The following is a 25841-nucleotide window of genomic DNA, read 5'->3' as shown; positions in this document are numbered from 1 at the left end:
TGACTGCATTTTCCATTACTGTCTATTTCTGTTCTTAAGTACTTTTGTGTTATTAGAGATACATAATTTCAAAATACCAATACATTCCTGATTACTTAGAGAAAATATATGTAACAGTGCGACTGTTCCATAGACGCCAGCCATAAAAGTCCTGTTTTATAATAATCTTTCATTCTTCCTCATTTTATCACTACATTAGGAATGTTTGATAAAAGGAAAGGGGGAGGTGGGGACTCTTCTGGCACATGGAGAATAAAGAACAAATAGAAATGGAGGGAGCAATAAAAATGGCCAAGTGGCTTCCTGTCGCTGGGAGCTATCACTGGCCTGGTCACCGCCCTTTGTCTTCCTTGCGTGCCACGGCCCAGCCTGTCCTCCGTGGGGACACTTCCCAGGCAAGCTCTCTGCACACAAGTTCTCACCAGTTCTTAAAGTTGGTCCAGAATTTTCTTCTCTGGTTGACCTTATCTCTGGTCCTGTCCCTGCTCCGACGTCAATAGTGTGTTTTCATGGGCCTGTCATGTCTTCACTAGTCTTGTGCTGTGTGTGTGTGTGTGTGTGTGTGTGTGCGCGCACGCTCATGTGAGGGTGAGGAGGGGGAGAGGGAGGACAGAGAGAGAGAGAAAGGGGGGTTTGTGATCTGTGACCTGCGGATGAATGTGTTTTACTCGGTTGTGTGCTCTGTCCCCAGCCGTAGGCACACCTGTGACTTTTCCTATGGAAAAATGGATACCAATGTTTTCCTTCTCCCACCCTCCCGTTCTTCCTTTTCTGGAGGGGGTGTTAAAAATATTAACCATCTTAAATATGTTGGCTTCGAGGCATCTCATTTTCCTGCGATCCTTTGCAATTGAGAAATGATCTACTCGTGTTTGGGTCTGCGCTGTAATTGGTAGGCACTTAATTTTTCGTTCATCAGGAGCCAGTGATGGCAGTGGTGGCAGGGGTGACTTTCACAGTCAGCACTTGGGACCCTGGCTATGCAGGGCGGCCCAGTGCCCGCTTGCCCAGCCGTGTGGGCTCTGGTGCTGTCCTTGACTTGGAGGTCATCTGCATTGCAACCTAGAGTCTAGCCCCTGGGGGCTCTGACAGTGTCCCCCTCCCCTTCCCCCAGGAGGGGAGCCCTGAGAAGAGGTGAGGGCACTTCCCGACTGCCCAGTCAGTGCTGGCCCTGGGGGTCCGGCTGCGCTCTCTAAGCTGCCTCCTGAGAGCTGCCCCGTGGCTGAGCAAATGGACGATCTATAACTACTTCCTTCTGCAAACAAGCTTTCCAAGTTTCCAACTTGACTGTTTTATTTATGCTCTTGACCTGTAAAAACAAGCAGGCTGTTTAAAAAGCAAAAAGTACTTCCCATGATTAGAGTACTTAGAGCTGAAATAAATTGCGGAATGAAGAGGACATTCCTCGCCGCTCCACTAGAAAATGTTGCGGGGCTTTTGCTTCTTGGGGGGAGCCTGCGGTTCGGTGTGTCAGGACTCCCCAGGCTCCCTGACCTTGGGGTCCCCACGGAAGGATTCACACATCTTCCCCTTTTCTTGTTTTTCATTGGCGGGATAATCCTAGTGAACATTTTAAATGCATTTACGTATGGTTCTAAGTCAAGTAGTTTGCATATAATTATGGTCCTGATGGGAAAACACTTTGGAACAACAACGAGTGATACAATGGAAGTCCTGCTCAGGTTACACGGCACATGCTGAACACCGAGCCGGCACACACAGCCTTGCGTGAACAAGGTGGAGAATGCTCCAGGGAGCCAATTTAGAATGTGACTTAAGGCAAGCGTGGCTTTTTGCGTATCTGTCTCTTGGCGAGTGTGCTGAGTAGCAGGTGGGCTCTGGAGTTCTCCATCTGCCTGGCTGCCCGCCTGGGGTACCTGGGCTGGACTGGGTGGGTGTCAAGGCAGGGATGTGGGGGGGGGTCATGATGCAACGAGGGACCCTGTATGTGCAAAGCCCAGAGGGGGCAGTGGTCGGTGGCCTGGTGCTGAGCTAGAAGCGGCCCTGGGGATCACTTAATGGAGTGGGGTGTGGAGCGAGGGTGGGCCCAGGCAGAGACGCAGGGAGAATGCTACAATTTATGGCTAGAGAGATCAAGAGGAATGAAAAAGAAATTGTAGATGATCCACTTAAGAGACAAGTGACTCCTAAATATAGAACTGTCTCTGTGATTCATGGTTTGGGTTGCTTTTGAGGCGGTAAGTCAGGTGGATGGATGATCTATAGGAATAATTTGAGGGTACTTGAGATTTAGACATTGGATCTGAATACCAGGAAATGAGCTGGAGCTAAGGTTATGCTCTTCCTTCGACTGTGAACATCTTTTGGTGGCTCAACCTACGTGGGCCTCCCCCCTGCTGTAAAGAGGGCCAGCACTCCGCCTTTTGGGGGGCTTCCCTCAGACGTCACGGAGGCCGCTGGCTCCATAGAGAGGGCTTGAAGCAATCCAGGCTTTATGGGGCTTGAACTTTTACACTCGGCCATGCTTATTTTCCACAGATGGGTTGGAAATACCTTCCGATTGATCTGAATGAAATGTGTCAAATCAGGCCCAGAGAGTAAGGTGGCTGAAAATTATTTAAAAACGCCTATTATAATGGGTGGATCATCCAGGTCACCCAGGCCCTCGCTTGGCTATGTCACGGCATTTTCAGGGACTCCTCGCTCGACCTTGTGACTCCAGGGTTGACAGACACCAGCCTTCCTGCCCCCTGGCGCAGAGTCCAGAGGGCAACGTTAGCTGCCAGCCCCGGGAATGTATGTTTAAGTTGGGCTGAGTTGAGTAATTATAATAAAATGGCCTATAGCTTGAGCTGGAGAATATTCAAGATGTCTGTCATCCTTCTATTACCTCAGGTAAATAACTGATTGACCTTTTTGGGGCTCTGATACTTTACTAATCAGAACCTGAAATCTGTATAACAACACTTCATTTACTTGATAGACAAAAGAACAATTGCACTTGAAGTAATGTGATTTCTAAATAGACACTGCCTGTCAAAAATAAATGCATTAGAAGTAAAATGTAGCTCAAGGAGACAATTAGCAAACAGAGGTGACACCGTAAACAGGTGCACCCATTATTCCCAAAGCTTGTGGCAATATATTCGCGTCTTTTAGAGTGATGGAAGATCATGTGACGGTTTGGTGAATTATCTATCGGTATCATCTGACTGATGAAGCCGCTGCTGTTGCAGATCATTTAAAAATGCATCTCACAAATTACATGGTAGCTGGGAAAAAAATGCAGGTTTTTTTTTTTTTTTAAGAACAATGCTTTTCTAAAGCTATGTGTTAGCATACGTAATTTTTTTCTTTGAAAGGATGGAGACCATTTCATTATGCTGGGTATACAGTCGGTTAAGGTTGTGCAAATTCATTACAATGTTTGTTAATGTATAAAACATTTTCCATTCTGGTTTTAGTGACATTGGATTTTTTTTTTTTTTATAATGTGCTGTTTCTGAAACATCTGCCATCCCTTGTTACCTGTGGGCAGAGGAGAGAGAATATACTCTTTCTAAGAATGTTTATAAAATCTTTACCAAAATGGAAAGGCTTGGAAGATGAAAAGGAAAGGACATTTATTTTTTCTTTTCTGTGAATAGCTCGGTTTGAATTTTCTGGACTAGAAACTTAATTGAGAGGCCGGTGGGGGCTGCGGGTGCCGCTTCTGAGCCTGGTGGGAGAGGGCCAGGCTTTCTCGGACCTCCGTGCCCAGTGCGCCCTCACGGCGAGCTCTACCCACGGGCCACATGCTCCTGGACGCTCCCTGTCATTTTTCATCTGTCATCTTTGTGGGTTTTTGGCTCTGGATGAGGGACACTTGAGGGACCCCTGGCTTTGGCAGTTACTGTTTCTTCTGGTTTCTGCAAAATCAGAAGGAAAGGTGTGAAATATTTCACATGGCCTCCAAGTCACTCTGTCCTTGAATTTGCTTGGCCTTCTCCAGAATACCCCGGAGCGGGAGCTCACCTGGGTTAGGCTTTGGAGGGGCCGGTCTCCCTCGGGCAGCTGCTTCTGAGGCACCCCGTGTCCAGACAGAGACCCTCCTGTGATGTCCGACACCCTCTGAATTCCTGCTGGTGGCCAGCGGGGTGGGGGCGACTCACTTGAACACGCCGCCTCTCTCGGGTCCCCAAAAGGCACTTTCTGGGGCATTCAGGTTTCTGCCCATGCACGAGCATGGGGGAGTCAGTGGGGGTTTGGGGGGCGAAGGCTGTGCGGTGCCCCTTCCCTGTCCCAGCCAGGGGCCAGACAGGCTGACCTGGCTCCTTCCAGAGCCACAAGGCGGTTTCCATTCTGTGAACTGGACAGCAGCCACAGGAGCACACACAGGAGTCCGTGTCAGGCTGCCGGAGGTCTCCAGCCCCTGGGACACGCGCCCTGTGCCAAGCGCATTTCTTGAAGAACTGCCCGAACAGCCTCGCTGGGAAATTTTTGGACATCAACTCGTCAGAGAAGTGGCAGCCAGAAGGCTTCTGAAGGAGCCTAAATCTCTAAGCACTGGAGAGTTTCCTGCTTTTCAGAAGTGGAAATACTCCAGCCAGCGGGGTCCACCAGGCTTCCTCAAAGCTCTTCTTTCTGTTCCCTTTTTCTTTTTTAAATTAGTAAGCTTTGATTTTTAGAGCAGTTTTAGGTATACAAGAAATCTGAGCCAGGAGTGCCAAATTCCCATGCCTCTCCTTCTCTGCAGTCCCTCCCCCCCTTTTTTTTTATTTTGTGAAGTGCATTTGTTGTAGTTGATGAACCAACATTGATACATTATTTTTAACATTTATTATTTATTTATTTATTTGTACAGAACTGGGGTACAGGCCAGAGGTGCAGGGCTGGTGAGAAGATTCACCGAGACTGAGTGGGGAGCAGAACAGGCAGATGGACGAAGTACACTGCGGAGGGGAGCAGCGGGCGGGTCAGGAGAGGTCTGCCGCGCTATGTGGGTCACCTCTGGGGCTTGGGATCAAGCTCAGGGGTTGAGCTCATTTGGGGTGGCTGGTGATAGCTTACTAGCACTGACTTAACTTAAGCCACCAGGGAGGCCCTGATACATAATTTTTTACTGAAATCCATGGTTGACATTTAGAGGTCACTTTTTTTTTGCTGTACATTTGAGGAGTTTAGACAACTGTATAATGACATTTAGCTGCCATTACAGTATCATATAGAGTAGTTGCACTGTCCTGAAATTTCCTATGCATTGCCTGTTCAATTCTCTCTCCCCTGAAGCCCTGGCAACCACTAGTTTTTACTGCCTCCAATATTTTGTCTTTTCTAGAATGCTATAGGTTGTGATTCTGCAGCGTGTAATCTTTCAGGGTGGGTTTCTGTCATTTGGTGATATCATGAGAGGCTCTGACATGAGGTCTCACGCTGGCTTCATCATGCACTTCTTTTCTTTTTATTTATTTATTTATCTATCTATCTATCTATCTATCTATCTATCTATTCATTCATTCATTTATTTATTTATTTATTTATTTATTTATTTATTTATTTATTTATTTATTTATTTATTTATTTATTTATTTATTTATTTATTTGTGCATATAGAACTGGGGATAGGCCAGAGGCTTAGGGGCGGTGAGAGGCTTCCCCAGAGACAGAGTGGGGAGCAGAACAGGCAGATCGACTGAAACACACTGCTGAGGGGAGCAGCGGGCAGGTCAGGAGAGGTCTGCCACGCCATGTGGTCACCTCCGGGGCAGGTGGGAATCGAACTCATGCGGAAGTGGCTTTAGATTCTCAGTGCTGTGCTTTAACCCGCTGTGCCACCAGGGAGGGCCTCTTTTCCTTTTTTTAAAAAAATATTTTATTATTTATGTACACAAGAGCTGGGGTGGGGGTGAGGGGATTCTCTAGAGACAGAGTGGGGAGCAGAAGAGGCGGGATCCCCTGAAATGCACTGCTGATTGGCCACCAGGGCTGCCAGCGACACATTTCTTTTTACTACCGACTAATATTCCGTTGTCAGGACATTCCACAGTTTGTCCATTTCCTATCGAGGGACATCTTGGTCACCCCCACGTTTCAGCAGTTAAGAATAAACTGTTATAAACATCTATGTGTAGGTTTTTGTGTAGATGTAAATTTTCATCTCCTCTGGTAAATAATGAGGAGCAGGATCACTGGGTAATGGAGGACGTTGGATTCGGCCGCCTTTCCGCGGCGTCCTCTGCTTGCCCGCCTGCAGCCAGCCGAGGCTCCTGTGCCCCACATCCCAGCGCTTGCTGGTTGTCAGTGTGTTGGTGTTCAACCACCTTGGTAGGGACTGGAGGTCCCTAGTGTCAGGTGATGGCAACCACTCCACGACTTGCTATCTGTAGGTCTTCTCCGGTAGATGGTCATCCTTCAGCCCATTCTTTTTTATCGTTGACCAAACTGTTGAGTTCTTTGTATATTCGAGATACCAGGCAAAGTTTTCTCCCGCTGTGTGGTTTGCCTTTTCCTTCTGGAATACCCCCTCTTTTCCACACCTGTGGGAACCCAACCATCTCAGCCAGTGGCTTTTCTCTAATCTGGGACCTGAGGTTTCAGCACAGGTGAACTGAGAGATACTCATAAAATGTGTGCCAGTGGTGCATCTGCTGAGCACCTGCTGGATGCACACACAGAAGCATAGAAGGAAATGCACCAGAACGTGAATCGTGATCTCACCAGCAAGTAAAATCAGGGATTGCTACTTTCTTCCTTGTGAGAGCTTGTATGTCCCAAATTTTCTACAAATGAGCATGTGTTACCTAAATAACCAACTTATAAAACTAAAAATAAATGAACTAAAACACAAAGACAGCATCTGGAAAGGAGATCCCTTGACACTTCAGTTAGAACTTGTATAGTTTTCATTCTGACTTTGGAGAATATTTATGGAACCAGTGTTTCAAGTGATAGTGATGATAATACATCTTCTCTAAAAATCTGCTTTAGAGAGCCAGTGAATTTTTGTTATGGCCAAATTCCACTGTCAAAATGCCCTATTTTTTTCTATCTTCCTTTTTTATTTTTTTGCTCAGTTGTAAATTGGTACTGTACGAGATAAATATAATGCAAGTCACAAATGCCAGTCATGTATGCCATTTTAAATTATCTAATAGCCACATTAAAAACTGGTAAAAGAAACATGTGAAATTGATTTTAAAACTATTTTGTTTAATTCTATATGTCCAAATGTTATCATTTCAGCATGTGAAAAAGTATAAAGAATGTAGATGAGAAATTTCCCATTCTTCCAAGTGTGCTCCCTACTTTCAGCATTGTCAGTTTGCACTGGCAGTTCCAGGGCTGGGTGGTCAAACGTGGCTGGTACCAACCAAGCTGGGCAGCACAGCCCTGAGTGAAGCTGGCGATTGCCAAGCCCAGGATCTGCAGTAAGTGCAGACGAAACAGAGGCCAGGCCCCTGCACACCAGTATTTCGGGTTTCTTTTCTAGGAAAAAACATAGATACCTTGTGGTTTGATGGTGACTTGAAATGTCTTCTATAAAGGGGTAAACATTTGTAGCTTAGGAACTGACAAAGCATTGGTCGTTTTCTGGGTTTTGTCTTTTACTTCACTCTGTTTCTGGGGCTAGAATTGTCACAGATTTACTGTCCGAGGAGATCCTGAACTGGGGCGGTTGCATTCCCATGGTGGAGTGAGCCCCAAAAGCAGGCTGGGCAGAGACATCAGAGTGGCTGCCAGACACTGCTCTCAGGGAAAATAGCCTCTGGGCAGAGCTGGCGCTCCGGGAGCAGGGCGAAGTGGCACCCGGCCGCTGGCATTGGACCCGGGTCCTGCCGCCCAGGTCTTGAGCCCTGTGGGGAGTGTTTTCATGGTCTGCGCCTCTGGCCCAAGGGCTGCTGCCCCTTCCTCGCCTGGTCCTGCGTCAGCGCCCCCCACCGTGTGGGCAGGAGCAGGAATCCAAGGGCTAAGAGGTGCCAGGTCTGCGTGCGGAAAGTGTGGTCCTGAGGACCTGGGTGGCTGGGGCCAGCGGCCACTGGGCAAGCCCGGCCGCCCGGGGACGGCGCTCTCCGATGCCAGACGGAGTGATGGTGCCCATGGTGTGGACCTCTGTGATGTACAGGTTTGCTCCCCTGCGGTGGGGTCGGAACCCAGAGTGACGGCAGGTTCATCACTACGTGCTTTTAGCGTTGGGCAAGTCGCTTCAGAGGGAGCGCCTCGGTTTCCCTACCAGTGAACACGGATCAGTTTCCACCCCAGTGGCCTGTCTCGGGGGTGAATGGACTCCGCGGAGCAACGGTTGGGACACAGGCTGGAGAGAGCCATGTCAGTCGTCACTGGTTTCAGGAGTGCTGAGGTGGATGACACATCCCATGACTGGGGTCTGTGATAGATAAATGATGGCTGTTTCCTGGCCTATGTTTCATCAGCGGCTCAAGTGTACCTGTCTCTTTCCTGCCGTCAGCCCACGCTGAATCACCAGCGGGGAAATCTCCCCTCTTAACTTCACTTTCCCTCCTTGCCCCCTTCTCAGGGCTGTGTTGACGATGAATTAATTGTAGGTTGGGGGACAGGCAAGCAGAAAATCAAAGCCAACAAACTTCAAAAGGACAGGGAGGGGCAGGGCCACCAGGGGAGAATGGGGCGACCGGAGCTCTGTGGCTGTGGGGTGGGGTGCTGGGGACTCTCTGTGTTTCTTCAAAGGGACACCAAGTGTTTCAGATTGTCACTTAAAAGCTCAGAGGCAAAACTTTGGAAATCTGGGTGAGAGGCAGCGGTTTCCAAAACAGTTATTTTTATCTTTTGCCAGCAAGCCTGAGTCCAGTGGAACGTAGAGTTAGACTTGGAATTTCTTGGCAAGGGTTAATAATCAATGTAGATCTCCTAACAAAGGAGATGCTGCCTTATTATACTGGGAAAGTTTTTTTTCTTAACTGTCAGTGAAGCAGTACTAATTATTACTCCAGTGTAAATGAGGTCATTTCCTATTAAGAGAACAAAATACTTAGCCTCGCCTTGCCAACTCATACCAACTATTTTTCACACATACTCAGCTTTTTCGTTTTTTTTTTAAATTTTGATAAAATCCATTCATTTGTATTAGAAAAGTGTAAACCATCGCAATAATAGTTGCCCGTGATTACCCAGATGAGCTTTTGTAATGTGTGGGTTGTTTGAATACCATGTGTTAGCTATGGAACAATTAGGCAGCTGAATGGATCTTTAAAACAATCAGATACTTTTATCTCACTGAAAAAATACATTCCTTGGATGTGTACTGTTCAACCGTAAATTCTGGGGAGCATCTCCTCACGTCACGAGGAGGACTCTCGGATATATGTTGATCAAGGACAAAAAGACATCCCAATATCTTGTCTTCATGTTTTCATTTTTTTATGCAAGCAAAAAGATTTAAGGAATATTGTAGCAAACAAAGGGTAATTGTTTTAGCCCAGATGTTGCTTTTGCACAACAAGCAGGTTACAATGTTCCCACAGAGCTGATGAGCCCAATCAGGGAAATGATTAAAAATTGATTTTGTCCCTGTAATTACAGTATGTAAACTACTTAGCTTGGATTGCAAAGGAAGTGATTTTCTAATTACGTATATACTCTGGTGTCTAATGATTGGTTTTTTGAAGTAATGAAGAGAGAGCACTAACGACTCCTTGGTGTTCTGTTGTTTAAGAAAGACCATCTTTAGAGTAAGCAGCAACAGACAAAGAGTTTAAATTGAATTTTCAACACTGTTAATGTGCACATGGATTTGTTTATTAAAGAGACAGGGAAGTAATTTGATTGGCTCTCAGCATCTTGGCTTTTTTTTCATGCTAAAGCATGTATTCTTACATGCACCGGAGGGCTGACGGGAAGAAGCCTCTCCACTCCCCTTTTGCCAGGCCAGTGCCGGGGTTGCGGGGTCTTGGGTTCCTGTGAGCGTCTGATGTCTGTGTATCCTGAAAGCGTTTAGATGGAACAGGTATCAAATAGCTTCTCCATCAAAGTTACCTTTGTTTTAAAATGAAAGAAGAGGCTTCCTTTGCAAGCATGTCTGGGCTCTGCTTTCAGCTGCCTCCTGGGATGCTGGGCTCTGCACAGGCTGGCAGCTGCCACCCACCTCAGCGTGTGCGCACACACACACACACATGCACACACATGTCCATGGGCACACAGGTCCTTCTGCCTTTGGCGGCCCAGCTGCCCAGATCAGCGCGGGGCCCTGCAGAGCAGGCTGGTAGGTGAGGACAGAGCTGCCTGGGTTCTGAGCGTTTGCTTGCTGCTTTGAGACTCTTTCTGGCTGTTGAATAACAGCTCCCTAGCACCTGCTCTGGCAGAAGTTAGCAGAGAGTGACTGTTTGTCAGTGGCCGCGAGGTACCCCAGGGAGAGGGCAGTGGCCCCGAGGTGACCCAAGGAGCAAGCCTGTGGGGAGGCCAGCAGACCTGGACAAGGCTGCCTTGGGCGAGTCCGGCTGTTCCTCATGGTTCCCTCAGAGGAGGGTGTACCAGGAAGGCCCATAGGAGGAAGCACCAGGCCTGTCAGCAGGCAGAAGGAGCAAGCGGAGGTGTGGGCAAGTTGGGTCTGGCTCCCAGACTCAGGCCAGGGCTGTGCTCTGCAGCTGTCTGGTGTCTGACCCTGGGGGATGAGGGCGGGGGGTGGCCCCGTGTGAGGCCCCAAGCAGGAAGGGGTTGGGGCAGGCCCCCAGGGGAGTCAGCTGTGTCTCTAGGAATGACCCGCCAGGGCCCCGAGGTCAGGGCACCTGAGTCTTGGGCTGGGGCTGGTTTGGGAGCTGGTCCCTGGGCCACTAGATCTGGCAGGATGAGCAAACATGGCTTCTTATCCCAGTGTCCTTTGCGACTGGTTTGCTGGCTCCGTGGGAAAGGCACCATGGATCTGCCTGTTTCTGGCTGCCACGAGAGCTCCCAGCTCAGGTCAAGCCAGCCTCCTGTTTCCCCGGGGTAGCCTCCCTGCCTCCACTCTTATTCCCTCTGGTTCTCTCTCCAGAGCGACTCTTCTACAGTATAAGCCCAGATCACCCTATTCCCTTCATAACCCACCAATGGCTCAGAATAAAACCCAAGTTTCTCACACACGTGGCAAGTATGGGGATCCTGAACAGAGCATTCTCTCCCATTTCTACACTCCCTGTTCCCATGCTGGCCACATGGATCTTCTTGCTGTCCCTTAAATGCACCATCCCCTACCTGCCCCAGGACCTTTGCACTCACTGCTTGCTGTGCTTGTTAGGCTCGCCCCAGATTTCCTCAGGACGTACCCCCTTATTCTGGCCCTTTTACAGACGCCACCTTTTCAGAGGGATCTTCTCTGATTACCTTATCCATGGTAGTCTGTTGATAGTGATCATCCCCCCAGCTTTATTTTCCTTGTTAGAGTTTATCATCCATCTCTTAGTTGAAGCTGATCAGTAAAACAAAAGTCTCACACAGGCAGAAGCACATGTCGCTGGGTGGCAACCTAGAAGTGAGCCTGGCACACAGTTGAAGGCTGAGTGAGGAACTGATGCCTCGAGGCTCTCTCCCAGTTCCCCAGATAGCTTTCTTAGCCCAGGTCCCCTCCTTTTGGAGAGCTGAAGCTCCATTCCTTCAGCAGGGTCCCCCCAGTGGGGCTGGAGGGGCCCCTGAGCTGTGGAAAGTCGCTGCTGGTGCCCTCGGGGGCAAGGCTCAGGCTCGGGCGGGCAGGGGAACACTGCTCTGTGAGGCACTTTCCACGCTGGCTCCGGGCCTGGTCACCCCCACAGAGGAGGTCGCGCCGACCACTCCGGGCAGCCCCAGATGTGTCCCGGGTTTGCCATCCTGCTTTGCAGACCAAGGGCTGACTCTCCCCCTAAACCTGCTTTCCTAAGTCTTTCTGGAAGGAAACTTGTTTTTCCGGCTCCCACCTGCCCCAGCTGCCCAGACTCCTCGGCAGATGGCCCTGCTCCCGCACCTGTCTTTCTGGGCCCTGCTTCTGCGCCCACGGGCAGCAGTGATGGAGCAGAACTCTGGCAGGGGGGTTGGGGAGACGGTGGGGGTGGGGCTGGCTGGACCCCCTTGCTTTCTCTCTTCTCTCTGCACCTTCCTCCTTCCACGTCCCTGCTGTTAGGCTGCAGAGTGTGTGATGGCCACACAGGCACCATGTTGGCCATGGGGAAGGGGCGTTTTCCTATTTTCTGGGTTCTCCCAGCAGTCCTGACCCCCAGTCTGCCGCAGGGCCTGGTCGCTGGGGTGCTGAGGATGGTGCTTGTGAGCCTTACCTGTGTTTAAAGGGGAGAGAAAGGTCCTTGTTTACAGCAGGTGGATGGATTTCAACAGCACGAGGTGTTGAAACTTCGGCGTGGGGGTGAATTTTTTGGTGGGGGCCTGCCCCCTGCTCCTGAGTCCTGCGTGTATTCTGCTGCCTTTGTCAATCCTGCCTTGGACCTGTGGCCTCCCAGAAAACTGAGGGCCCTGTCTCCTGGGGGGCTCCCCTCTCCCCTTGGCAGGGTTCCCTGTGGAGAAGGGTGAAACCTTGTGACGTGGTTCTGGCCAGCCCGCTGCATGGTCTCAATGCAAGTTGCTACTTGCACCAAAATTTTTTTTACTCCTTTCCCTTGAGGACGGTGGGGTGGCTGTGCTGGTGTTCTCCTTCCTTCCCACTCGGAATTCAGAGCCCGGGGCCCCTTGGTCACCCACAGTGCCTGGAGTGACCTCCGAGGCTAGGAGCATCTCCTGCCTGGCTGGTGCTACCCCGATCTCATTTGAGGCTCCAGCGCGATCCCTAAATTGGCTCCTGTGCACTTCCAGGGGGAAGCTTTATGGGCTGAGCTTGCTGGGAGGGGCCAGCCACCTTTGGCTACTGCCCCCAGCCCCAGTCATTCCATAGGGCACGGAGGGGGCACTGTCCCGGGCGGTTCCGGCAGGGAGCAGCGGGCGGATAGCTGCCCATCATGCAAGCGGCTGGGACTCCCCCTGGAAGTCGCCCAAGCTGTTCACCCTGTCACTGGAGTTGACGGGGCTGCTAAGTGAACGGCCCCGGGGGATTAATCCTAAAAGTTTCCAAGGCGCGAGCCTGGTAAAGTCTGAGTCTGCCCCGCTCCCTGCAGCCCCCACCCCAGACGGGAGTCTCCCGTGCAGAGCAGATCCTTGCCGGCCCACGGCCGCTGGGCCTGGCCTACAGAGGCAGGGCAGGACGCAGGGAAGCACACAGAACGCCCGGCTTTCCCATGTCTGGATTTTAATCGTGCTGCATAAGACAGAAAAGAACACGATACAGAAGAAAATTGAAGGAGAAAGAGAGAGGGAGAGAGGAGAGCGTCCGCCTCGCGTTTCTTTCCTTATTGCAGGTGGCGGAGAGGCAGGCTCTAACTTTCCACCTCAAGGAGGCAGGTAGGATGTGTTTACACGTCGCCATGTCCCCGTGGCACTTCGAGGAAACACTTCAGCTGACAGTCAGCAAACAGGGCTTTGGCTGCCAGAAACCAGTCTCTGAGTTGGGTGGAGTGCTGCGAGATTCTAAGTCCGCAGGCATCTTGCTCTTCCTGCGGCTTATCTTATCTGCCGCCACCCAGATGAGATGTTCTAGAACAGGATAAGAAAGTGAGACACCTAGGTGGCGGCTGCTTTCCCCGGGCGAAAGCAGCAGGCAGGACATCGGTGCCACGTGTCTGAGCAGGGAGCAGCTTCCCGGTCCTGGTCCTGGCCCTGGGACGCAGCCTGGCCCGAATGCCAGTGCTGCTGAGATTTGGGTGGAACTGTGGTCTAATGTGGGAGCGCTGGAAATCAGGGAGAGAAAGGAACCCACGTTTAGAATTGGAGAGAGAGAAAGTGGGGTGTGCAGGGAGACACAGAGGGAGAGAGAGGAATGAACACTCACTGCTGTTCTTGCTTCTTCTGTCCCATCCAAGTGATGGTTATAAGCTCCACCCCCTTCTTTTTTGCAGGTGGCAATTCCCAGTAAAAGAAGCTGAGCAAATTTGGTTTATTGCAGCAAAGGTCACATAGTTACCATTTTTTAAATTGCTTGATGAATTGGGGCAGTGGGGCTATTAAATGTTTTTAGATTCTCAACTAACCCAGCAAATTGTTGCCTTGGATGAATGCAATGTATCTGTCTTGTGGAAGCCCCTGTGCACACTGAGAATTTCTAACAGGTCTTATTATTGCAGTTCCTGCCCACCTTGGCTTTAAGAAGACACTTCAGCCGGGAGGGAGATCCGTGGCTCTAACACTCGCCCGGTAAGGAGCCTTGTTTTGTGGTTCTGTGAAATGGCGTCTGTCTGTGGGTCTGTCGGCGGGACAGGATGCCCTCTTGAAGGGCTCCCCAGGTCCCGGCCTCTGTGGACTGAGGTGGGTGCTGAGACACTTCCAGGTTCGATGGCTCTGGGACCAGCATGTGGCCCGAGGCTTCTGGGTGGGATGAGTATGTGATGCCCAGTCTCGAGGTCTCGGGACAGGGTGAGGAGCCTGCAGCGGGCATCCCCTGCTTCTGTGGCTTATCCTCAGCGGTTGCTGCCTCCAGCCAGCAGCCTGGGAGCGGAGCTGTGTGCAGGTGGGGCTGCTGCCCAAAGTCACGTGGCCTGTGCAGCCACACGGTCATCTGTCTGCCTCTCCTCTCCGGCGGCTCTGGGTCTCGCAGTGCCCAGAGCAGCTCCATGTCGGCCACTCAGTCAGGCTCCAGTCTGCACACTCATTCATGGGCCATGCTTGCCGATAAAAACTTAAAATAAAATACGAACGAAAGGTCCGAGGTTGTATTTGTACCTGCACTCACCTTAAGTGGAAAGTCCCCCTCGTATCTAATTAGCCAAAGCCACCTTCTCCTGACCACGGGCCTCAGAGGTCACTGTGGAAACCAGGGGAATTGATAGTGGAATTATGCACTCAGAAATTAATTTTATATTTTACGGAACATTCTTTTTTTTTTTTTTTTATTGTGACTTTCTCTTGTTGGAAAAGTGCTTACTTCTGATTTTGTGGATATTACTGACCGCGGATTACTTTTATTTTGGTTTTTACACAACAGTTATATTAGAAATTTGCTGTTTTATTCTTACCTTCTTAGTAAAAATCCTTTTATCACACAATGGGTAATTTATATCCATTACCAGGCCTTTCAATCCTTTTCAGTGGGGCTGTCAGTGCCGTTGGCACAGTGATGATTAATGTGATCTAATAATAGTGTGCCATTATATTACCTTAGTAAAACATGTACCAACATCCTATTCGGATCTACCAAATTCATAGCTTCCTATAATATTTTTGTTGAAAGACAGGATTACTATTTTTCAAAGCTGATTTTTTCCCCCTTAACATATTTAATGAAATTCACAATTCCTTGCCTTAGTAATCCGAGCATGTGATTGGGCTCGGTGGATGAATTTGACATCTGCAGGCACTGTTGTGATTTGTCAGGCAGGAGGCTGGCCGGTCCCAGGGATCTTCCAGGGAGATTATTTTGTTTTTATTGGGCCTGAGTTGTTTTGCCTTGAAGAAAAAAAAAATTGTTGGGTTTCCAGCCTTTTCTGACATGTAATAAGGAAGTGTGTTTTAGATCAAAAGGCAAAAGAGTAAGTAATTTCCCTCAAAGCCTCTTTTATTCCCTCCTCTATTTTATCTTCTCCTCTCTCACCTGCTTGGGTCGGACTGCTGCTGAGCAGGAGGGGTGGCGAGTGTCCCTTCCCTGCAAGGCCCTGTCCGGACCCCACTTCTCCAGAGCTGCGACACCCCCTCTTCCCCCCCCCCCCACGCGGCTAAGGCAGGGCTTCTGGGCCAGGGCAGCAGTGCTGGGCTGGGCCCTCTCTGCCACGTGTCCTGGGCGCAGCAGTGTGCATAGACTAAGCTCTTCCCACCGGATGCCAGTGGTACCCACCATCCCCCGCCTCACTGTGACCACCAAAAGTGTCTCCAAAAATTACCAAATGTCCCCTGGGGGGCACAGTCGTCCCTATTTTAGAACCACCAGTCCAATATAATGGGAACATAAGCAGATGTTTTTGGGTGTGGGGAATTCCAGAGTCCTGTGGTGCTTCCTGGGACGCCTGGTGTTGGGGGGGGGGAGGTGCGTGCGTGGTGGCTTCCTGCAGTACCCTTCCCTGGCTGGACACAGCCCTTCACTCCCCTCCAGACTCTGCCACAGAGCCCGGCCCGAGCGAGGGCCTGAATCTCAGCGTCTTCCACTTAAATCCCATTATAATCATGCCCGTGATTGATAACATTCCACCTTTCAGAGGGTTGAAAATCTGTGTCAACCGAAGATGACATTATTGTCGTGCCGGCAAGACGTATTCAAACAATTACACACTCAAATCAAAGTGGGAAGGTTTGTCCTTCTACCCTGGCGCCTTTATGTAGCTTTAGCTGGCACCTTGGCCCACCGCCCCAGAGACCTGCGGGGAAAGCACCCGGGAGAGACGGATTTGCCCTTGATAGCACTCAGCTCTGAAAGCAGCTCCAATATCTGGGCTTCTTAGGAAGGAGGGGGAGGAAGGAGTGGAGTTGGGCACAGAGGGGAGGGAGGGAACGAAGGAAGAGAGCAAGAGGAAGGAGGGATGGAGAGAGAAAGACAGAGAAGAGAGAAAGGGGGGGGGGAACTCAACAAGAGACCCTTGTTTTTGATTCAGAACAAAAATTACCGCTGCAGCATTGGTTGGAAATATGCAATCAGCTGAAATCAGGAAAAGTATTTTGAATACAAAATTTATATTGAAATACTTGAATCCTGATACGTGTGCACCCAGATACATGTATATATTTAAATCAAGGGTAGAGAAGATGAGAAATAAAGCTTTTGTCACAAAAATATTGCCTGTAGTATTTGCCCTCACATGATTCTGCCACACTAGAATACATTTTTGTTCTGTTAGTTAGCATTTCCATAGAAGACGTTCTTGTTTGCTTTTACAACGAATCCTGATGGTAAGACATGAGGAAGTGACTCTCAACCTACCTTCATGGTAGGATTTTCAATCCATTTCAAATTTTAGGATCCAGATGTTGGGTGCAGGAAGACTCTTGCTGGCCCACTCTTTTCCTGGTTTCGAATCTCTCCCCTCTACTAAAATACAAACCTGCGAGTCCCAGAGTGCAGCCGACACATACATAGTGGGTCCGCAGCTGGTCCTTGGAAGAGTGGATGGTGGGGGCTTGGTGAGGGGCGTGTGGGTGGGCAGCTGCATGGGTGATGGGTGGGTGGACGGGTGAGGCTCTGTGTAAGCCTTAAAGCAAAATGAAAGTCCGTTGTTCACTCTCTCTTCATCTCCTGTCCTTCCAAATATATGTACATATATCAAAATGACCAATTATAGAAACATTTATTTCTTCTTTTCCATCTATTTTTAGAATAGGAAAAAAATATGTTTAGGACAGTGCCAGGTACTCTTTGTAAGCTGAAACCACAGGGATGCCTTGTAAACATTTCTTTAAAAATCCACATGGGTACACGCATAGGTGAGCAGGACTGAAGCCAGGGAGGAGGGGCCCGGGAGGGCGACCCCCTTCCGAGTGGGGTGTGGACAAGGAGTTCATGAGGCTCAGGAGACTTCCCGGCTGGAGGGCTGGTTGTCTGTCTGCTGGGCAAGACTCCAGCGCGTTCCATGTTGTTGTCTGTTCTCTGTAGACACACATGCCCCATCTCCGTGGGCCCTCTTGAGGATGCCCGCGTCCAGTGGGCATGCCCAGTCCAGGCCTGGGGGAACCTACCTACTGGGGCACTTATCCTAGTGATAAGGATAAAAAGACACTGATCCTCGACTTTTAAACTGTTGTATAGTGGGCCCCCAGCAATGTCGGGAAGAACATAAGACAGAAGAGGTCATTCACCTAAATGACCTCTGAGCCTGGGGACACAGCAGAAAATCCTGGGGCTCTGAGATTTTCTGGGTTGGTATGCTGGCTCCGTGGCTTGTTGACCCCAGCCTCTTGGGCCTCAGTCTTCGTGTGCAAGTGGGGAATGGTGGTAGCAGTCCAGCCGGCCACTCCCGGAAGAGCTGCCAATAAGTTTGGCTCCAAGTGGACATTTGATAAGTGTGTTGTTATGATGATCTGCATGTTCTCTGTCTACTCATCTTTCCCCCTTTCTCCCTTTTCATCAAGATGAATGAAAATATAGACTGTTTTCTGATCATTGGCCTCCCCCCGCCCCCGGCTCCCCGCTCCAGACTCATCCTGGAGCTCGGAACCCCAAGACATGGCCAGGCCTGTGGTCTCCTCAGCAGCCCTGGGGACCTCAGTGAGCAAGTTAAGAGGCTGTCAGCAGGGTGGTGACTGTCCTAAGTCAGCTTCCCTATCCGTTTCCTTTGTGAAGGAGCACTGTTGACACACCACTGGGGGCTGGGGATTTGTCGGGGTTTGGGGAGTGCATTCCTGGGCCAGATGCCATGTGGTCACCACGGTGGGTGGGAACAGCCGACTGACTGGAGGAGGGAGGCGGCCCCTGGCTTTCCTCTTCTACCCCGTTGCAAGCGAGGCTGCTCCATGTTGTGGCCCAATGGGATATTTTTAGCATCCACTGAAATTTAATGTTTTGCTTTTGGTTTATTATGTATGCAAGTATCTTGCTGATAAATTACATGTGTAATTGTACCATCGTAACCACCGCTAGTCAGCGACAACATATAATTAAACTCACCCTTGCAGTCATTGAACTTTTCCATCCCTGACAAGATCATTGACCACTCCAAGGAGGGTGTGCTCGTGAGTGAGCCCTGCAAGTGCCTGTGGCCTGGCCATTCTTCCTGGGGCCACAGAGCACTAGGGCTGCCCCGGGCGTGGCCACACATAAATTGGTGGGCTCCTTGGCCCGAGCCTGCAGGTGGCTGGAGCTCTGGGGCCCCGGCCTCCTAACTCTGTTTTCCTGCCTCTGCCTAGATGGTTACTGACCCCAGGGCGGGCAGTGGCCGAGGCCTCAGAACTCTTTACTTGCCTGGGAGCCTCTTTCCTTCCACATGTAACTCAGATGCCCTTCCCGCCACTTTGCTTTTGGGGAGTGTTTATGTGCGGCTCGATGCTTGTGTCAGGGAGGGGTGAACTATGGGCACACTGCCTGCTTCCTATAAAAACTTCAAAAACTAGGCCCTCCCTGGTGGCGCAGTGGGTTAAAGCACAGCACTGAGAAGCTTCGGCATGAGTTCGATCCCCGCCTGTCCTGGAGGTGACCCATAGGGCGCGGCAGACCTCTCCTAGCCCACCCACTGCTCAGCAGTGTACTTCTCAGTCGGCCTGTTCTGCTCCCCACTCTATCTCTGGTGAAGCCTCTCACTGCTCCTGCCCCTCTGGCCTGTACCCCAGTTCTGGATGCATAAATAAATCTTAAAACCAACCAACCAACCAAACAAACAAACTTAAAAACCTTCGGAGATACACATAACATGGAATTTGTAAGCGGGCTGTTCAGCTGCATTAAGCGCATTAATGTTGGTGTTGAGCATCACCACTGTCACCTCCAGAATGTCTTCACCGTCCCAAGTAAACATCATCCTCATTTAACCACAGCGCCCCCCTCCCTCTCTCCCTACTTCTGTCTCTGTGCATGTGACTATCTTGGGTATCCGGTGTGGAATCACACAGGGTGTGTCCTTATTTTGCTAACATGGTGTCCTTACGGTTCCTCCAGGCTGTAGCAGGAGACAGGATTTCCTTCCTATTTAAGGCTGAATAGAATCCCCACCATCCCCCACCCTCACCCCACATCTATTCCACATTCTGCTTGTCCATTCTTCTACCCATGGTCCCTTGCGTTCCTTCCACCTCTTGGCTATTGGGAAGACTGCTGCTAACATATGTGCATGCAAACATTTTTCAAGATCCTGCTTTTAGTTCTTGGGGATGTGCACCCCAAAGTGGAATTGCCAGATCTGATGGCATTTCTATTTTCAATTTTTTGAGGAACAGCCATGCTATTTTCTGTACTGGCTGCCTCAGTTGCCGTCCCACTCACAGTGCACAAGGGTTTCCATCTCCCCCCGCATCCTCGCCAACACTTGTTTTCTGTCTTTTGCCAGCAGCCTTCCTAGTGGGACTGTGGTCTGCTTCGTTTGTCCAGTCTGCAAGCTAAGAATGCCATTTACATTTTACATGTAAATTTAGAGTAGGATTGATTGAAAATGATTGGAAAAAAAATAATGTTTTGAGACACGTGAGAAATATGACATTGGAATTTCAGTGTTTGTAAATAAAGTTTTCTTGGTGCACGGCTCTCCCTTGCTTTTATGTCTCCGGCGGCTGCAGTGGCCGAGCTGGGTCGTGGGGCGGAGGCCGCGTGGCCACGTGGCCTGCAAAGGCAAGCCTGTGTGTCTACAGGCAGCGCACTTCCTCGGGACTTTTTACATCAAAAAAGTGAGTCATTGCCCTAGTCCAGAGAAGAGAAATCTGGGGGACGCAGGAGGATGTTTGCTGGACTTTCCTCCTGTCATTCTGTGGTCGCACATCATTTTGTCCCAAACCCGAGCCCAGCAGCTCTGGCGGCCTGTCCACTGGTTTCCCACACCTGCAGCTGAGCCTGGCAGACTTGGGTGGCCCCTCGCCCCCTGGGCGCAGATGGTCAGTTGTAGCTAGGGGTCAGGCGGTTGTCCCTCCCTCCTCACCACCCTCTCTGCCCACCAGGGAGTGTGCTCTTGGTACCAGGAGCCTTTCTCCATCCAGAGGACAAAGCGTGGATAGTCATCTGTTCTTCCTTCAATGGAGAGAAAAGTCGGAGTTGGTTTCACTTATTTGTGTTCAATATGGAAATAACCTCCCTGTCTGAGTATTATGGGGAGGCAGGGGCTCAGGGAGCCTCAAGTGAACAGACGTGGGTCCCCTTTTACACCTGGGCGCGTACAGCCCTGCCCCAGGCCTGCGCCAGCGTGAGGCACAGCGCTGTGTCACTGAGTGGGCGCTTGTCTGCTCTCAGCCCAGCAGAGCGGGCATTCGAGTCTTGCAGTTTTCGAGCTCAATTCATTATGCACCAAGGAAAGTTCGATCTTCTAAATTGTTGGATGATAATGTGATTGGCGTGTTAGCCCATTGCAAGAAAGGCAGCGATGACTTTGGATTTTGAGTTTCATGCTTGAAAGCTGGCAGCGATGCCTGGCACACAGGGCTGGCAACTGCCAGGGGTGGCTGGTCTGCTCATCGCACCCCCTGGGGATGGGTGGGAAGGGTGGCGGCTGCCCCGGCCTTGAGAAACGGGGTCATTGGTGGCTTTTTTTCTCTTTGAGGGTTAAGTGTGGGTCTTGGTCTTGGTGTTGATCTTGGTCTCTGCTGCCCAGAGCCAGCAGGTGGTCGTTGTTGGGCCCACACATGCGCCTCACTCAGGAATTCCTGCCTCTTCTGGCTCCACCTGCCTCTTTCTCTCCTTCTGCTAAACCTCTATCCTGGCCCCGTGTTTAGCCCCAGTGGGTAGGAGGAGACCCCTCACTGAGGACCTAGGCGCTCGGGGGTGGGGATGGGGTGCGGGGGGCATTGGCTGAAGAGGTAGCACTGTGTGTATGTTTGTGTGTATGTCTGTGTGTGTGGTTGGGGTGCATGGCAGGCACATAGTTGCCTGTTCCCTGCCCCAACTCCTTCCTGTTTCCTTTGTCAAATACTGCAGGAAGGTAATCAAGTTTTCTGTGTGGTCACAGCTGGGGAATGTTTCATGTCTAAGAACAGTGAATCACACAAAATGACGCTCTCACGAGAGAGCTGGACTCGGCAGCGGAGTCTGTTCCTTAAACACCTGGGACTCGAGGTGACCCCGGCAGTGTGACTCGAGCAGGTGTCGTTCTTGCCCACCGCTAGCGGGGCGAACCGCAGGGGCCGGGGGTGGGGACGGTGAGCCAAGGGCTTCCGGCCCCTGAAGGGGAGACACAGCCTCGGGCCCCAACCCTGATTTCATGATTCAGATCTGGGGTGGGGTCCAAATTTGAGAATTTCCATCAAGTTCGAGGTAGTGCTGGCTCTGCTGGGCTGCATGTTGAGACGCGTGGGCTAGTGTCTCTGGCTTAGCCAGTGGCCAGTGTAGAGACCCCCAGAGAGTGGGAGCCGAGGCCTAGGGCCCCACGGGCCCCCTGTCCAGCATGGCCCCCCTCCACCTGTGGTCTCCAGCGAGCTTCTCTGGTGAGTTGCATTTGAAAAGATTTGTGGGTAGGAAAACATGTTTGCAAACCTCGGAAATGAAGACAAGACTTTCAGTCTCGGGGATGGTGAATGTTCTCCAGCGGCTCCTTTGTCATCGTTGCTGCCAGATGTGGTGTTTCTGCCCATCATCCTGCCCTGCGCCTCTGTCCGTGTGGAAATGCTCACCCTCCTGGGGGCCTCACCCTCCTGCCTGGCGCTGGGCATCTGGGCTCGTGGTGAAATCACATGTGGGCAGCTGTGGGTGCCTAGTGACTTCCCCGAGTGCCAGGCACTGTCCTCATTTTCTATGTATGATCTCATTGAATTCTTGCAGCGACCTCCTGCACTAAGTGCTGCCTTTCTCCCATTTTGTGTGTATCCCACGTGTTTGAGGCTGCCTCCCGACTTAAGGCAGTGTGGATGACAGTGGCAGTTGGTGAGGCTGCAAAGACGGAGCACTGCTCTTGGTGAGGGAGTGGAGTCAATGGCCAAGACTGACTTGATGGGGTTCGGGGAGGAGAGCAGAGCGGGGCGCCATCGGCCTGCAGGCGCAGGTGACAGGCCTGGACCCGGTGACGGGGCGCAGGGCCCCTGGCTGCCTGGAGGTCACCGTGACTGTCCTTCTGGCCCTGGTCGGCCCAGGCTTCCAGTGAGTTTCCTCTGGGGTGAGGCCCTCTTCCTGGCCCTGCACTTCCAGAGGTGTCTGGGAGCCTCTGGGCTAGCCAGGCAGGGGGTGAGGGGAATGTCTCTGCTGCTTTGCACCGGGGAGTGCTGGCTGGGTCAGCCCTCAGCTTGCTCTGCCTCACCCCCGGGGGTCCAGGGATGTGTCCAGCACAGCAGGCGCTTGCTGAAACATCATGTCAACTTGTTCTTCTCCCTGTTCCGCTGGTGTGTGTGGGTCAGAGGTGAGGGGTAGGCCGTGTGATCTTCCTGGTGGATCTGGGCTCCTTGGGGGTGGGGCGCTGCAGTTCTTGTCCTGGCACTGGGCTCCCCTGACCTGACTCAGGCCTGGGAGGTCGGAGCTTGCTTGGCAGCAGGCAAGAGGAGACCGAGAACAAAGCTCACTGAACAAATGCTTGCTGACAAGGTCAGCACCCCAACATCAGCACGAGGCCCCATTCCGGAGAGCTTCCCAGGGACCAGGGGGAGTCTGCTCCCCCCTAGGTTTCTAAAATCTTGAGGCTCCTTGCAAGGCCGCGCATCTCCTCTGTCGGGCTCCTTTCTCAGCTTTCAGTCCTTGGGGCTCGTAAACGAACGCGGCTGTGATGCGATTAGGCACCTTATTACCAAAGTCTTTCTAGATACAATTAGTCTGCCGGCAAAGACATGCGTGGGAAAGTTTACATCCTTCCTAACAGAGTTTCTATGTAAATGCTTTTCTTAATATAACTTAATATAACCCCAAGTCGCTTCTTTTTTCAACCTTTGAGAGTTTTATGACTGAACTTTAAAGAGATCATTCAATTCAGGCCTTGGAAGGGGTGGCGTCTGGTGAGAGAGGAGACAAACCTTCCTCCCAGCGGAGCCATGGCGCTAGCTGTGGGGGCCCGTGTGGGGGGCTCCATCGCCTCTGTAGGGGGGCACAGGGGTGTAGCTGAGGGAGCAGGCCAGCAGACAGCCCATGGAATTTGTCCAGCAGATGTCAGCTCAGGTAAGGACGACTTGCACGGTGCCGAACCCCCGGCCCTCCCCGGCTAACACACAGCGTCTGTGAGTCGGGCCTTGGTCCAACACGGGGGGCTCCAGGCAGGTAGCTTGCAGGGTTCCCTTTTAGGGGTGTTTTCCACATGGACCTCGTGTCCAGGAAGCCTACCAGGTCCTCCCGTTAGAGCAGTGGGCTGGTTCTGGACACCCGTTAGAAATCAGAGCTGTAGCACCTCACTTTCTGGGTCACCCAGCACCTGGGACCGAGGGGGCATGTTCCCTGTGGGTTATGCCCCCGTCACCAGCTGAGCAGGGCCCTGAGCTCCTTGCTTGCCGTCAGTGCGCCAGACGGGCCTTGGGCTGGCCCAGCATGAGGCACTGGAGCCTCTAACAGGAAAGTCTTGGGTCTGACAGGCGGCTGCCGGTCTTTCAGACACAGATGCTCTGGCTGGCCACTCCATGGGAACTCAGTGCTTTGGTATGGGCTCCTGCGTATTCAGCAATCGAAGAGAGGTTTGCTGACTCTGTTAGCCTGTCTTACTCCAAGGAAACTCTTGGAATCTGAGAGACGTGGGGCCAGGGAACCTCTTCCAGTGGTGGTGCAGGAGTGGTCGGGGGATCCTGCTCTGAGGACAGATTCCCAGGCCCAGGCTTGGAGGCCTGCTGGCTCGGGAAGGGGCCGGGGATGTGTCTTTTCCCACAGCAGTGCCTGTGGGGACACAGGTGGCCTGAGGTCGCGCTAACACGGAGCCTGCACTCCAGGGGGCCGACCGAGCCCAGCCCGGACCTCAGAAGACCAGATTCTTGTAGCTTCTTACTGCTCAGCTGAGAGACATTGGACCAAACATTTTGAGTTCCTCGACCTCAATTTTCCTACCAATAAAAAGAGAAATTAGGCCTCTATGATTCCTTAGAATCCCTCCAATTCTGGAGTTCTAATGCATTAAAAACAATCTGCGTTTTAGGCTTGGCAAGTTACATTTCCCCTGAAGGGGGCCTGGAAAAGAAAGAGAATCTGCAGTGTGAGTGTATGCTTCGTGGTGAGGGGCCAAGGTTATAAAGGTAGCCTCCGTGAGAGAATCATTTCTATTTATTGAAATGGCTGATTTTAATCGCCCTGGATGCTCCCTTGATAAAAAATTATAATCCTCTGTAAATTATGAATACCTTGATATTCACAAATTCTATCACTTTTGTGATTGGCAACATTAAATGGCAACAGCTCATTTAAATAAGCAACATCTGGACATTATTATTTTTAGGGATTTTTCATCTGTTGATTTAGAAATCTGGGCCTTTATGAATCTTGCATGAATATTCTTTTATATTCACATCTACCATCAAGACACAAAGAAATAGCCAAAAAATATTGCCCAGTGCTTCTTTGATGCAATGCATGTGTTTTTTAAACAACAAATCCATTGTGAAGGAGAGAGGATATAAAATAGACTGCCTGGGAGTGTAGGTGGAAGGGCAGCTTGATCTTCTAAGAGCAAGAATAGCCTGAAATTCTAAGCCACAGTAGGAAGAAGGTTTTGATTTTTTATATAATAATATAATGTTTTAAAATAACAATATAATTTTGGACTGATGATATCAGAATATGGTATTCACTATTTCTCAGAATAATCCAATTTAGAACAATGTATTCTGAGCAGGTTTGGTAAAAATAGAAGCTCTATCATTCCATGGTATAAGATAATGCATTAATTTTTATGAGTGAGTTATGAAGATGTACAACTCGGTTAAGAGTTAGGATAAACATAATATTCCTTAATTAATCCATTATGCCACGGTACACATGTGCCATTTTTATTACCTTAAAAATGAAAAATGTCAAAAAAGGAAATTGCTGCTTTTTTATATGAAAAAAGCTTTTTTTGAAAAATCATAAAATGTCTAATCTAATTCACCATATAACACTAATGAGCTTAACAAGCCCCCTCAATGCACAGTTTAGGATAAAAGGTCATCAGTTTCTGGCAGTCAAATTCCAGTTCTTCTTTAGATGAGGTAAAACCTTTCAGCACCAAATATCGGAAATGGCATTTGTGATTAGACGTGTTATTAATAGCTATTTGTTATTAGCGTGGTGGGGAATCAGAAGTTCCTATTACACCTGCCTGCCTTTCTATGTCTTAAGGCTGCGGCTGCCAGGTATTGGTGGAGTTCAGGTGTTTGCCCCCCTTCTGCCCCCCCGGCTTTTT

The 25841-nt window shown here is 50.5% G+C and overlaps 1 protein-coding gene across 8 annotated transcripts in view; it reads left to right on the top strand.

Annotated features, from left to right (window-relative positions):
* ZNF536 (zinc finger protein 536) overlaps nt 1–25841 on the top strand; it is a 411449-nt gene that overhangs the window by 34559 nt on the left and 351049 nt on the right. For 7 of the 8 annotated variants that reach the window (XM_012733183.1, XM_012733185.1, XM_012733184.1 and 4 more), the window contains exon 2: nt 14082–14151. The exons of the other annotated variant lie outside the window; for it this stretch is intronic. The gene's annotated coding sequence lies outside the window, so the exon portion shown is untranslated. The remainder of the gene's footprint in view (nt 1–14081; nt 14152–25841) is intronic. 8 annotated transcript variants of the gene reach the window in all.

The sequence above is a fragment of the Condylura cristata genome, unplaced genomic scaffold (genome assembly GCF_000260355.1).
Source record: "Condylura cristata isolate star-nosed mole 26May11 unplaced genomic scaffold, ConCri1.0 scaffold00039, whole genome shotgun sequence".
NCBI lineage: Eukaryota > Metazoa > Chordata > Mammalia > Eulipotyphla > Talpidae > Condylura > Condylura cristata.
The sequence above is the reverse complement of the archived record's forward strand: the minus strand, read 5'-3'. Positions and strand labels throughout refer to the sequence as shown.